Source organism: Trachypithecus francoisi, unplaced genomic scaffold (assembly GCF_009764315.1).
Source record: "Trachypithecus francoisi isolate TF-2019V2 unplaced genomic scaffold, Tfra_2.0 Lachesis_group20, whole genome shotgun sequence".
Lineage (NCBI taxonomy): Eukaryota > Metazoa > Chordata > Mammalia > Primates > Cercopithecidae > Trachypithecus > Trachypithecus francoisi.
Window position 1 is genome coordinate 10,655,001 of NW_022681466.1, and position 14,455 is coordinate 10,669,455.

Sequence of the window (14,455 nt, forward strand, 5' to 3'; positions counted from 1 at the left end):
GCCTAAGTCACAAAGCTAGCTCCCCAGGGCCTGGGACTTCACACGCGTGCCTGGACACCTTCCTTTTCTTACTTAGTAGGTCATTGAGGAGTTTAGGAACAAAGGGGTATGTGTACAGTGTGCTTTAAACAAACTTAGATGTTCTTCCTTTGTTTTAGTAATGTTTCATAATTTTCTGTGTACATGACTTGCACATTTTTAAATTGTAAAATGCACATAACATAAAATGTGCAATTTTAACCATTTCCGAATGTACAATTCAGTGGTATTGAGTACATTCACACTGCTGTCAATCACCACTGCTCTCTGATGCCTGAACCTTTTCGTCACTCCAAAAAGAACATCCATAGCTGTTAAGACGCCACTCCCTGCCCCCGGCCTCCCGTGCATATGTGTGTGTGTGTGTGTATTTTTTTAAAACTTAGTGTAAAAACTAAAAGCAAGTGAAAAGCTTCTGGAATTGAAAGACGGTCAGACTGGGCCTCTTTCTTCGGATCTAGAAAAATCACCACCACTGTCCTCATCCATATCACTGTAAAAAGGTAACCACGGTCGTTTCGTTTGCATGGTTTATGAGCCAGGTGTTTCCTGTACCTTGCTTCACTGAGCCCTCCCAACAGCTCTAGCAGGCAGGCACACTTCTTACTCTTCTCATTCTTCAGATAAAGAAACCAAGGCCCCAGCTGGCGAAGCGACTGTGACCACAGTAACTGGGTCCGCCGGCCTGTCCCCCAGAGCAGGTTACCCGAGCTGCCTGTCTCACCCGCAGGTGGAAAGGAGTACCCGACCCTGCGGGAGGCGAGCATGAATGTGGCCACAGAACACGGAACTGCATAGGGCCTGGCTTCCCTGCTGGGTTTGTGCAGATCACAATGGCGGTATTGGGTACATCATAGGCGGGCCCCTCCCAGCTGCATCAGGGAGGGCTATGGGCCATGGAACAGCTGAACTTGAACTGGGTACTGGGCAGGCCATTTCCAAGGTAGCTCTGTGGAGTCCCTGTTCTCCTCCCCAGTAAAATGGCAAAGGTAACTTCTGGCCCATGGAGCCGTTTCCACACACAGCTCACAAAGTGACGCTGAGAAGGGCAGGTGTGATTGGAAGGCACTGCCAGTGAGGGAGAGTCACTTCGAAAGGAAATGCGTCATCTAAGCGGCTTGCATCAACTGCTGCCTTCGTTAATTTGGGGGATTTTTTCTTTTTTTGAGACGGAGAATCGCTCTGTTGCCCGGGCTGGAGTGCAATGGTGCGATCTCAGCTCACTGCAACCTCCGCCTCTCTGGTTCAAGCAATTCTCCTGCCTCAGCCTCCGAAGCAGCTGGGATTACAGGCATGCGCCACCATGCCTGGCTATTTTTTGTATTTTTAGTAGAGATGGGGTTTTACCATGTTGGTCAGGCTGGTCTTGAACACCTGACCTGAGGCGATCCACCTGCCTTGCCCTCCCAGAGTGCTGGGATTACGGTGTGAGCCACCGCACCCAGCTGGATTTTCTTATTGGTGATTTCTTTTCCTGAAGTGAGTTCTTTTTCCAATTCAATACAATTTGGTTCCATTGAATCCAGCCCCACTGAACAAACACACAGCCAGGCATGTGGATCTGGAGCCAGGTCCGGAGCCTTGGAAGAGTATGTCTATGGCTCTGCTGGAGGCAGGCTCGGGCCCGTGGGCTGAGAAGGTGAAGCAGGACTAAGCCAAGGATTCAGGGCTTCACCTCTCTTCCCGAACACCTCTGTGTCTTCTGTCCTTTCTCCTCTATTGGCCCAGGCTCTGTGCCCAAGTCCTTAGATTTCCTCCCAGCACAATAACACCTTTCAGCTCTGGAATTCCCAGTCTTTGGGCCACATCAGCCCAGATGGGAGCTGGCAGAGCACCCTGTTCACCCCACCCCATCCACCCAGCTTCCCTGCCTCTGCCAACCCTTCTCTCCTGAGAGATTGCTGGCATCCCTCGAGTTCTCTTAAATGTGTCACACACTTATGAGTGTTTTTATTTGGTCAAGGTGAAATACGTCCTATCTGCACTGTGTGAACCCAGGGTTGCAGTGGCATCTGGAGGCCCAGAGGCTGGGCCCCATTTCAATCACCAAAGAGTCCTCATTTTTGAAAGCTCCAGTACTAGAGGGAGGGTCAAAGAGCCAGTCGAGCCTGATGCCTCAACCACAGGGTCCAACCTGTTTTCCTGGCTCTTTGGGCCAGGAGCTCCCCAAGCCCAGCTTCGTCCTCCATCCTTTCACAGAACCTCCAGGGTCATGAAATTCCCTGCACCTCCCGGGAGGCCCTTGCGCATGGAAAGGAAGGTGGTCTCTGTGCGGAGCGGCCCACTTCTGTGGTGGCCTGGCTGCCCATCCCTGGGATGGCGCCTGGCTTTGTGTTTCTGAGATGAATGCCGGCTCCCCATCTTCTTCTGTATTCCCAGCATTTTCTATGTCTCTGGTCCCTGCCCCACCTACCCAATCCTGGGGGTGGCGGAAGGAGGGAGGCCCCAGGGTTCATTCCCACTCCACGGGCCTTTCGGATGACATCCCACGGGCGTGCTCCCAGGGTCATGAAACACGGAGCTGATTCTCAGCCTCACTGTTAGCAAACACTGCTCTCAGCCACTCAGCGGGATAATCAATTATGGTAATGTTTGCCTCCGTGAATCAGGTTCACGGTTCATGGAGGAACACAGGGATCAGCACAGTGGTGCCGACTTCCCCAAGTGCACGTGCAGTCACGCCCTTCAGCAAGGCCCAGACAGAGCAAGAACCGCCTGCCAGGCTCAGATTGTCTCCACACTCCCAGAGGGTGAGCGTCCAATGTGGAGCCCGTGGTCTGCCTTCCCACTAGACTGTGACACCCCCATGGGCAGAGGCCATATCTTAGAGGTTCCAGTGTCCCCAGACACTGGTGTGGGGCCCCCATGGACCAGAGGCATGGAAAGGAAAGGATGTTTATGAATGAACAGTGGAATGGCCTTGTAACAGGTAAGCGTTTGCCTCCAGAGGTCAGAGCTGGACCCCTGTTTTGAAGCATGGGATTGGATCCTTTGAGAGTAATATTTGCTCTTGGGGAACCCCAGCCATGGATGTGCATTTATCCACCCGGAGAGGCCTTTTCTCGTGTTTTCCCTTCTGTCCTGTCTCTCCTTTAGGCCCCTTGATTCCACCTGGCTCACAGCTCAACCTCCCACCTTCGCACCAGTCCCTCCAAAGACAAGGTCCTTGTGGGCTTCTCCCTGCAGTTCTCCTCAAGGACACATGATTCTGTCTTTATCGACTCCGTCCAAACAATGGAAGTCTCCCACCTCCCAAAGCCTTTAACCCTAGCTGTCTTCTGTCCATAAAACATCTCATTCTTCAGAAATTAAACTGGGGCTTGCTTATGTGGCCCTTGAAATGAAAAGCAGACGTGTCCCTTAGTACAACTTATCGTTAGTGGATCATGCAAGACAACTGGCTGGGAAAAAACCCTCATGTCGAAATCAGACCACTCCCACTCATCGGTGGCCCCTCAGCTTTGCCGTCACATATACGTCCCTTCTCTCCCCAGTTAGGTGCGAGTTACTTGATTACGGGGAAGGTCTAGAAAGGCACAGAGCAAGCGGAACATGGATTTCTGCATGGATGTGTCCCCAGCTCTTTGATAAAGTCAATGTATTAGCAGTGGCCATCACGTTTCTTGTTTGTTGAACATCTACTGTGTCAGGCACTGAATATATATCATTGACCTCAAGTCAGCCCCATTAGGGACACATTCTTCTTCTTCTTCTTCTTTTTTTTTTTGAGACGGAGTCTCGCTCTGTCACCCAGGCTGGAGTGCAATGGTGTGATCTCGGCTCACTGCAAGCTCCGCCTCCCGGTCTCATGCCATTCTCCTGCCTCAGCCTCTCGAGTAGCTGGGACTACAGGCGCCTGCCATCGCGCCCAGCTAATTTTTTGTATTTTTAGTAGAGACGGGGTTTCACCCATGGTCTCTATCTCCTGACCTCACGATCCATCTGCCTCGGCCTCCCAAAGTGGTGGGATTACAGGCGTGAGCACCGTGCCCGGCCCTAGGGATACATTCTTACCCTTGATTCCAATGAGAAAGGGGATGCTCTGATGTTTTTCCTGGTTGGTTTCACTTTACTTCTTAAATTTCTCAATTAAAAAAATTTTTTTGAGCAGGATCTTGCTCTGTTGCCCAGGCTGGAGTGCAGTGGCACAATCATAGCTCACTGCAGCCTCGATCTCCAGGGCTCAAGTCACCTTCTTGCCTCAGCCTCCCAAGTAGCTGAGACTACAGGCATGCACCAACATGCCTGGCTGGCTGGATCTCTCTCTCTTTCTCTCTCTTATTTTTTTTTGGTAGAGATTTGGGGGGGATCTCAGCATGTTGCCCAGCTTGGTCTTGAACTCCTGGCCTCAAGTGATCCTCCCACTTCGGCCTTCCAATGTGTTGGGGCTACAGGTGTGAACCACGGCACTCGGCCTGTTTCACTTTAAGTTTGAGCCCTCTGTGTAACGCCATCCTGCGCTTCTCGGCAGGTGATATGTGGAGATTCCATCATTCTGGGACACCTGCACCTCTTCTTAACTCCACTGACAAGAACAACTGAATCAGCCGCAGATGGGATTCAGGCTGGGAAGAGGGGCAGGGAAAAATGGGGCCTGTCCGAGTGCCAGGGTTTAGGGGAGCACACCTAACTGATATTGATGTGGACGGTGCTGAGGAAGATGACTATGACCACATGGAGCTGTTTGTGCGGGAGGAAGCTTGATTGCCTGAAGCAGGGAGATGGTTTTTGTCACTTTGGCTGCCATGATAATACCATAGGCTGCCGGCTTAAACAACAGAAATGTGTTTCTTGCAGTTCTGGAGGCTGGAAGTCTGTGATTAGGGAGCAGCGTGGTTGGGTGCTGGTGAGGGCTCTTGTCCTGGCTTGTAGACAGACGCCTTCTCACTGCGTCTTCACGTGGCAAGGAGACAGCGTGAAAGCAGGCTCCCTGGCGTCTGTTCTTGTAAGGGCACTAATCCCATTGCAAAGGGACCCTCCCTTATGACCTCATCTAACCCTAATCACCTCCCAAAGGCCCCATCTCCAGATACTATCGCTTGGGGGGTTAGGGCTTCCATATAGGAATTTTGAGGAGTGACCGATATTCAGTCCAGCACAGTTTCCACATATTCACTCTATTCTTCTTCCGTGTTTTCCTAAATGTGCAGTGACGGTGCTTGGACCTAGTTTATGGTCAGAGTAGATTTATTCCTGCAGCAGAGGCACTGGTGCCAGGAAAGACCTCGGGAGCTCTGGTTCCCAGCGTGCTGCTGCTACTGGTGAAGGGGGTGCTACTTGAGGAGCCCCGGGGTTGGGGGCAGGCCGTGTGGAGGGTCCTCGAGGCAGCTTTGAGAAACTCCCTGTGCACCACTCTCTTGTTGTGTTACTTTGGATGTTCTGAAACGATCTGTTTGTGCTCTTTCCCTAAGGGGAACTGGAGGTGAGGGGTGCAATTTTATAAATAAAAAATCAACTGTGGAGGCTTAAACCTGGCTTGTGATGATGGTGATCAGAGCAGGAGAGCCACATCTATTTAATGTGATGTTTTCCTCCTTCTTCTGAATAGAAATTTGCCTTTAGAGAGGAAAGGAGGGGAAAGAAAAGGAGAGGGGAGGGAAGGGGAAGGGAGCACAGGGCAGGAGAGGGCAGGGGAGGGGACCCAGCTTATGGCTCTGAGCCATTGTTAGCGAGACCGGGGAGTTCTGGCAGGTTCTGGCCATCACAGTGGCCACTGGAGTGGCTTTGGATTTTGAGCACACAGCCCATACTTAGGCCCATGGGAAGGGCCATCCCCTTACTGGGCCTCCACAGGGCAGCAGGGAAGGGGTTGGGGTCACATGCTGTGCTCAGAGCAGTTTGGCCTCCTCTCCCAGGAAGCCTGGACAGGGCTCCCCAGCAACCTGCCTGGAGTCCCACCTTCAAGGTCCTTCCAGGCACTCTAGGCCTTTAGCTCTGCTCCAGTGGGGCCTTACTCCCCCTCTGCCTGCGTGGACACTGCTGTGGGCCCTGTGACAGCAGCATGCACGCCTAGTGCTTGCTGAATGCGTGCCAGGCTACCTGCTGGGGACTGTGCTTTTCTGGGGTTATGCCATTGATGATGTCATTTCAGCTTTACAACCACCCCAGGGGGCAGGCAGTACGATCACTTCTAGTTTCCAGAATCAAATGTGAAGCTTGGGGAAGCGAAGCAGCTTGCCCTAAATGCCACAGCTGGTAGCGGCTGCAGCTGGAGTTTGCGTCGAGACCCACCTGACCACAAGCTTGTGCTTAGAGCTGATTATTCTGCTCAGGCTGAGCACTCCCGGGTAAAGCCTGGAGCGTCAGAGTGAGCAGGGGGCAAAGCAACGTGGCCCCAGCAGCAAACCCACTGTGCTCCTTTTGCTCATTGCCGGGTCTAACTCCAACCTGCCTCCCACCCCAGCACGTGTGCAGCCTCAACGCCCAACATCAGCCCAAACCTTCCGTGGCCAGTTGACTCTTCCAGCTGTGGGGGCTTTGCAAGGCCCATGTACCTTTGCCCAGGGGTGCCATTTGGGACTGCGGACTCGACCACAGTTAATTGCTTGGGTGATATATTAGAGGTTCTGTCTGGTGGGATGAGGTCAGCAGGCACCTGGCTGCCCTCAGGTGGGAGGGCGTGGGGAAAGTGCTGGCTTTGCATGAGAACTTAGCGCACACCTGTGGGCTGAACGGAACTCCCTGGCCCACCCCTGAGAGGCATTGACGACACATGCCACGGTAGCCTCACACAATCGGACTCTGAGAAAGACTGTTCAGACCAAAGGACCCCAGGAAAATGGTTGTTCCTTTGACATGTATTTGGAAGCTACTTTTTTGTTTTGTTTGAATTTTCTGTGGTAAACGCCCATAACATAAAATGTACCATTTTAACCATCTTTAGGTGCACAGTTCAGTGGCATGAAGCACCTCACACTATTCACCCATTCCCACCACTCACCCCCCACCACCCACTTCTACTCCCACCACCTACCCCCACTCCCATAGCCCGTCTCCACTCCCACTGCCCGTCCCCACTCCCACCGCCCACCCCCACTCCCACCGCCCACCCCCACTCCCACCGCTCATCTCCACTCCCACCACACATCTCCACTCCCATCACACATCTCCAGGACTTCTTCATCTCTCCAAACCAAAGCTCTGTCCCCGTTAAACACCCACTCTCCACTCCCCCCTTCTGCCCCTGGCACCCCCCATTCTACTTTCTATCTCAATGACTCGGCCTATTCCAGGGACCCTCATTTACGTGGAATCAGACGGTATTTGTCCTTTTGTGCCCGGCCATTTCACTCAGCATAATGTCCTCAAGGTTCATCCCTGTTGCAGCCTGGGTCAGAATTTCAGTCCTCTGTGAGGCTAAGTGATATTCCACTATACGGATACATCACATTTTGTTTATCCATTCGTCTGCGGATGAACATTTGGATTTTTTTTTGAGACATCTCGCTCTGTCGCCCAGGCTGGAGTGCAGTGGCGTGATCTCAGCTCATTGCAACCTCCACCTCCTAGGTTCAAGCGATTCTCCTGCCTCAGCCTCCCTAGTAAGAGTAGCTGGGATTACAGGTGCACACCACCATTCCTGGCTAATTATTGTATTTTAGTAGAGACAGGGTTTCACCATGTTGCTCAGGCTGGTCTTGAACTCCTGACCTCAAATGATCCGCCCACCTCGGCCTCCCAAAGTGCTGGAATTCCAGACATGAGCCACCATGCCAGGCGGACATTTGGATTTTAATCCATTTTTTAAGACAATGAGAATCATGTCAATGGCCCCATTTCCCATTTTGCTTCAGCCACGAGCAAGTCAGAAAAAAAAAGAAAATTGTGGCTCAACCTTGCTGGTTGTATCTAAAAGCCCCACTGCCTCATTTTCCTGCCCTCTCTGTCTTCCATTGTCTGACCTTGACTTCTGTCTGCTGACGTGCTTCTGTCTGATTTTATGTGGCTATGACAATGGAAAACCATCTATAGAATTAGATGGACACAAGCTGAAACGACCCTGCCTCAGGTCATTCTCCAAGTTTTCCCTGATGCCACGGGGGGGCTGTGTACCTCCTTCCCTCCCTGCCTTGCAGTCGGGCACAGGGCACACTGCTGTGGAGGAACAGTCCCCGCCCCCAACTGCTCACGGACAGGGGGCCATGCACACCTTTGGGCTCCCGGACTTCTTGGTCACTTCCCTGTGCTGGTATCTGATTACACTGAGTGGGCTGTTCTTTCTTCTACTGTGAAGGGAAGTGGAGTCCCTTTCTGAGCTGCTCTCCCCAGAGCTGGCGCTGCACGCCACATTCCCTCCAACACTCAGCTGAGACAGAGTTCGGTAATGATGGTGTCCAGATGGCCATCCAGTCCCCACTTGACTGCTGTGTGCTGCTCCTGTCCCCCTGCTCCCAAGTATGGAGAGCCAGCCTGGCTATGTTCACAGGCGTGGTGGTGAGATCTCAAGACCCATCCAACATCTCTTGGAGAGATGGAAACTCCTTGAGACCTGAAGAGGCACCACCTCTCTGCAGAGAGGGACATGGCTGGACCAAGGACGTGGCCTACCAGCAGAAGTGTTGTGGGGGATGCTGGGTTTGGTCCTGCCCAAGTGTGGCTGTGAGCAGCACCAGTGGGATGGGGGTGGAGGGAGGACAGCGGAGACAGGAAAAGGAGCCGAGTTAATACACAGGGCAGACGGCACTCAGCACGCAGGCAACTGGAGAATGCCGCCTTCTTAGATGAGCATGTTTCATTATCAATAATTTAGACGTGTCCTTTCTCCTTTGGGAGATGGGCAAAATCTCATTTCCTGAGGAAATCCCCTAAGAAACCAACCTGTTCATTCCTCTAAGATTTTCAGAAATCTGGCTCCATCAACCTACTTACAAAATAAAAGTAGCTAACAGGCCAAGTTTGCTGGAGGTTGGGGGCTAGAATGGCTGGTCTGTGGAGCCCACGGGAGCCAGGCGGGGGTCCGAAAAATGCCCAGGATGAAGGGTGGGAGATATGGCCAGCCCATCTCCCCACCCCGAGTGGCTTCGGTAATGCCACAGGTAGACACACACAGAAAACATAATCATATATGTATTTTTTGAGACAGAGTCTCACTCTGTCACCCAGGCTGGAGTGCAGTGGCACGATCTTGGCTTACGGTGACCTCTGCCTCTCAGGTTCAAGTGATTCTCCTGTCTCAGCCTCCTGAGTAGCTGGGATTACAGGTGTACACCACCAAGCCTGGCTAATTTTTGTATTTTGGGTAGAGACAGGGTTTCACCATGTTGGCCAGGCTGGTCTTGAACTTCTGACCTCAAGTGATCCACCCACCTTGGTCTCCCAAAGTGCTGGGATGACAGGAGTGAGCCACTGTGTCCGGCTCCCGTATCGTTTTAATTTAAGGCAACAACTCGATAAGCATTTGTAGAATTAGAGAAATGCAAGGCAGAGTTTTGCATCTGGGGAAAAGTCACAGGGTGGGGCATCTGCCGCTCTTCCAGTACCAGAGAAGAGAAGGCAAGGCAGGACCCCGGCTGTGCTCGGAACTTAGATCTGGCAGTTGATCCACATTCTGAGTGAAGCCCGGGATGGTTGGTAAACCTCCCATGGGTTACTCAATGTAGAAGTGCCTCAGTTTACTCCCCTGTAAAAGCGGGGGTGACAGCGGGACCCACCTCTAGGTGTGGGGATGAAAGGTACCCACACCTTTCATGATGGGGGGAAACAGAGCCACCCAAAGCAGTCAGAACAGGAGCTGCTCAGGGCTGCAGTGAGCTCTGGGGGGCAGACCCTGGGCTGTGGGTTTCACCCAAACGGGGCAGAAGAGGCAGGGCTGTCCTGTACCTCCGGGGGCACAGGAGAGGCAGGGACATTTGGAACAAACCCCAAGAAGACTTCTGTACCTCTTGGCCCTAAGCGATGAAAAGGCTGGTGGCTTTGAAGTGAGTAAAAGCAGGTGTCTGTCCCGGGCAGGGTGGGGGGGTCTTAGAAACTTCAGTGGGATTCACTTGCACCAGGATGCCCTTCTACCGGGAGGAGGCTCCAACCTGAATGAACGCAACGTCATTTCCACGTGTTAAACCGCACTCCCCAACCTAAGCTAGTTTCCCTGGGAGGTAATGATTTTCGAAACAAAACCAAGAGCAGCTCCCACGGGCAACCCTGGGCCTGTGCTGGGTGTCCCCGCAGTGACGGCCGGAGTGCTTTACACATCTCCTCAGGAGGAGTCTCTCCCCACAACCCTGTCGGGGGGTGCTTGTGTCCCTAGGCACAGGTGAGGCGCTGAGGCAATGGGGGTCCCCGTCGGCTCACTATCTTTGGGGACGGAGGCTGGCAGGGAGTCTTGGGTGTTGCCTTGCAGAGACATTCAGCATCCAGCCTGACTTAGCAGCAAGCCCCAGTTCTGCAGAGATTCTGCTTCTTGGAGGCCTCGGAGCTCTGCAGCTCAGCGGGCAGCTGGAGGACCCACATCCACTGCCTCATCTGTGGGAGGGCCCCCGCCTGCCACACGCCAAGCCCCCATTCTGAGCCGGGACCTGCCTCTATAGGTTGGGATGCAGTGGGGTCTTCAGCCAGCAGAGCCAGAGCCCAGAGCGAGGCTGCCCCCGCCAGGTCGGCAACGCTGCCTCGCTCCCTGCAGCTGACAAAGGACTCCTGAGACCACTAACCCTCTCAAGCCCTGCAAAACCATCTCTGGAACCACCCTGAAGCTAGGGACTCGGGCTCAGGAACTGCTGCTTGCTGGGGCGTCGGCAGCCAAATGCGCTTAGGTCTTCAAAGCCACCATTTGTGCTTGGGCTGCGGATTCTGGCTAGTGAGATGCTGAGCTGTGAACAAAGTCAGAGCCCACTCATAACCACCTCCCTCTGTTCCCTGTGTCTTGGCCCGCTTGGCACCAATGCTGCTGCAGTCACCGTCTTTTATTTCCTGTATTCTGATGCTTTGACATCTGAAGCCTTACTGGCCCTGGGGAGACAGCCCCTCCCAAAGTAGCAGATTCCGAGAGGCAGTAAACAATGGACTTGGTGGTGTGCTCTTCACCTGCAAACCAGCTGGCCAGATCCCACACCCCAAGCCCCTTCCTCTATCAGGGTCTCATGCTCCAGGCGACTGTTCACCTGTCCTAATCACTGCAGAGCCAGGTACAGACAATCAGAGCCAGCCCCACAGCTCGGAGCTTACTGAAATGATCCAAACCAGCCAGCCCCAAAACTGCTTCCCCTGCTTTGCCCCTTCCTTTCTAGGGAAACCACAGTCAAGACTCCTGCCCCTGTGAACCCCCATTCCCTCTGCCTCCCGACCAAGCCTGGTGCCTCCCCATGTGTCCCTGGTGCCGGGCCCCGTCTCTGGGGATCTGTCCCTAGACAGGCTTCTTCCACCATGCCAGTCATTTCTGTATCTGTGCGTCTCTTTGTACCCCATTAAAACAAATTCCAGGTATCCTTAGATCCCCACCAGCCTCACCATCCTAGCTGCACCTGCCGGTATCCCTGGCATTGCTTTGGCTCTTGCAAGAGGGAGCCAGTTTTAAGGATGAAACCGTAATGCTTCCCTGGTGGTAAGGAGTTCCTCAGTGCTTGGTGCAGCTCAGAAGCTGCTGGGACAACTGGATTCGGAGTTTCCACTGCCAGAGCCGCCTCAGAAAGACTATTACTGCTCAGCAATCGCCTTTCAGGATTAACACATCTTTACTCACATGATCAATTTCAGTCTCCTACTAGATACGGCCTCAGAAGTGAAATGTGAACATGGACTTCTATCACACCCATGTCCCGGCGAACGTCTGTCTGCAACTAACCTGCATTGACAAGCAGCTAATTTGCGGATTGTGCCTGTATCGACAGTTCGGTTTATTTAATAATAGATAGTTGCTGTCTTCCCTGGGTTCTGTTCATGCAGAAGGTCTTTGCTGAGACGGAACACATGATAAATTGTGGATGTATTTACACGGACCTTCCTGAGGCCCCAGGGCTCATGGTCAGATTTTAAAGAATAATAACAAAAATAATTTTTGTTATAGGAGGAGTTCCTGATGAGGGCGGTTAAATGAGCTGACCACTCATCGTGGGCAGCAGCACCATTCAGGGAGACCCAGCTTCACTGGTCGGCCGATACTGAACAAACATTTGCCTCAACAGATAAACATGCTTGCCTGGGCTTCATATGCCCTCCCAGGCTTTGAGGAGCTCTGATTTATAAAAATAAAGCAGCGTTGAGGTGCCAGAGGAGAGTATCCTCTGCAAGACTCCCTTTGGCAGCTGCCCCTGTGCTTGGCTGTCCCTGTTTCTTTCTTCCTTTCCTTCCTTTTCTTTTTCTTTCCTTCCTTTCCCTCCCTCCCTCCCTCCTTCCCTTTCTCTTTCTCTCTTTCTTTCTTTCTTCTCTGAGTTTCGGTCTGCAGCACAGTGGCACGATCTCAGCTCACTGCAAGCTCCACCTCCCAGGTACTCCCAAGCAATTCTGCTACCTCAACTTCCCAAGTAGCTGGGGTTACAGGTGCATGCCACCAAGCCCAACTGATTTTTGTAGTTTTAGTAGAGGTGGGGTTTCACCATGTTGGCCAGACTGGTGTCCCAACCTCAAGTGATCCACCTGCCTCTGCCTCCCAAAGTGCTAGAATTACAGGCGTAAGCTGCTGCGCCCAGCCTTTTCCTGTTTCTGATGTGAGCTCAGCCTCCTCAGCAGCTCCCCTTCTCCCTTGTCCCCTTCTGGTCCTAGCAACACACCCTGGATGCTCTCTGTGCCCTGGCTCTATCTGCCATCTACCACCAGGAACTCCTGCCTGTAGGTTTCCAATCCAGATCCCTGGTACCTCCTAGATCTTACTACCTGGTTACTGGTGCCAAAGGCACTCAACATGTGGGACAGAGGACAGACGAGGGCCTCTCCTGAAACCTCCTCCACCCCCGCCCCTCCCAGTATAGTCAATGGCACTAAAGTTGATTCAGTACCCCCAAACTCACCGAAATTGATCCAGCACCCCTAAACTCATTGAAATTGATCCAGCATCCCAAAGGCAGATCTCTGGGCACAACCCTTTCCCTCCCTCGTCCCCAGTGCTCACCCAAGTAGTCTCCAGGTCCTATCCATTCTTCCTTAACACGTACTGTACCTGTGTGACCCCCGCTACCCACAAATCAGCATGGCTCAGGCCCCCTTCTCCTCCTAGAACATGGTGCAGCCTCTGAACTTGATCCTGGCTCAGACATCTACAGCTCCCATGTCCAGCCTCAAATCAGTGGCCAGACAAGTCAGCTGCATGGCAGGTTCCACCCCATTGTACACTTCACAGCTGCCCACAGGCTCAGGGAAGGTTCAAGACCTCTTGGCGTGGGGCTAAGGATGCTCACACCTGGCACCAAACCACCTGCCCACTTGCTTCCCCTTGGCTCCCCCACCAGGGGTCTGCCCTCAGGCTGAGGAGAACGGCTTACAGCTTCCCAGTAGCCGAGCTCACACTCCTGGCTCCTTCCCCTTCCCGACTGAAAAGACCAACCCTGCTCACTCTACCCAGCAGCCTCTTACTCATCTGGAGACCAGGTGGCCTGAGCCAGCCTGGTCTTTCTCCATCTCTTAGCCGGGCATGAGTCTGCTGACCACGCCTTGTGCCTCTGGAAGCACACTGTGTCCTGGGCTGGCCCACACCTTCCTGGTCTCCCCATGGCTCTGGTCCTTCCTCCTGCCTTTGCCTAGTGGGTAACTGGGTATCCCAGGGCACCTTCTCTTTCCACCCTTTACTTTCCCCCCAGGCAACTTCGGAGCTCTGGTTTCAACCTGTACCCTGATGTCCACTCCAGTCGAGGTGCCTGTGGGTCCAAACTTTTACTTCCCTTGGTGTCTCCCAGACTGCTCTGTCCCACATGTCTGAGGCTCAGGGTCTTCTCCCAGAAACCTGGTCCTAGCTCAGTGGTCTCTATTTCAGTCAATGGAGCTATCACCCGTCCAAGTGAGCAAGTCAGCTGGGGTCCACTCTGACCCTCCCTCTCCTCCTCCCCCATCCTCCAATCCATCATTGGCTGTCAGTTTGACCCTAGAATGCTTCTCTCACCTCCATAGCATGGGGCATTCCACCCACTCAGATACCACCTGAACCTCTTCTCCAGATCCATCATCCTTTCCTCAGACCCTCATGCCCCCAGCTCTAACCCCATATGGAACCACTTGGGATTTCTTCCACTTTAAAAGCCTCTGAGCTGTCCACCTCCCGCTTGACCCCTTGAGGGGAATCGTGCTCAGCTCCTTTACGCCAGGGCCTCATCTCACCTCAGGCGTCTGCAGAAGTCATAATTCAGCCCCTCTGGCCCCAAGGGACTGAAGAGCTCCCAAGTTTCTGTGCCTGGGGCAGGGGCTGTGCTTATAACCTCCCCTAGGGAGAAAGGAAGGCGAGCCCTACGCTCAGCAGAATAGCTCCCGCTGCCCCCGGTGTCCTATGCCCTGGAACCTT

General features: G+C 53.2%; 1 protein-coding gene and 1 long non-coding RNA gene across 8 annotated transcripts in view; one reads left to right on the top strand and one right to left on the bottom strand.

The window, feature by feature from the left end:
• RBFOX3 (RNA binding fox-1 homolog 3) overlaps positions 1-14,455 on the bottom strand; it is a 521,374-nt gene that overhangs the window by 145,675 nt on the left and 361,244 nt on the right. The gene's annotated exons all lie outside the window — the stretch shown is intronic.
• Positions 939-3,196, top strand: LOC117066788. The gene is made up of 3 exons (XR_004430506.1): positions 939-1,028; positions 2,649-2,789; positions 3,136-3,196. It is a non-coding gene; the product is annotated as an uncharacterized LOC117066788 (long non-coding RNA).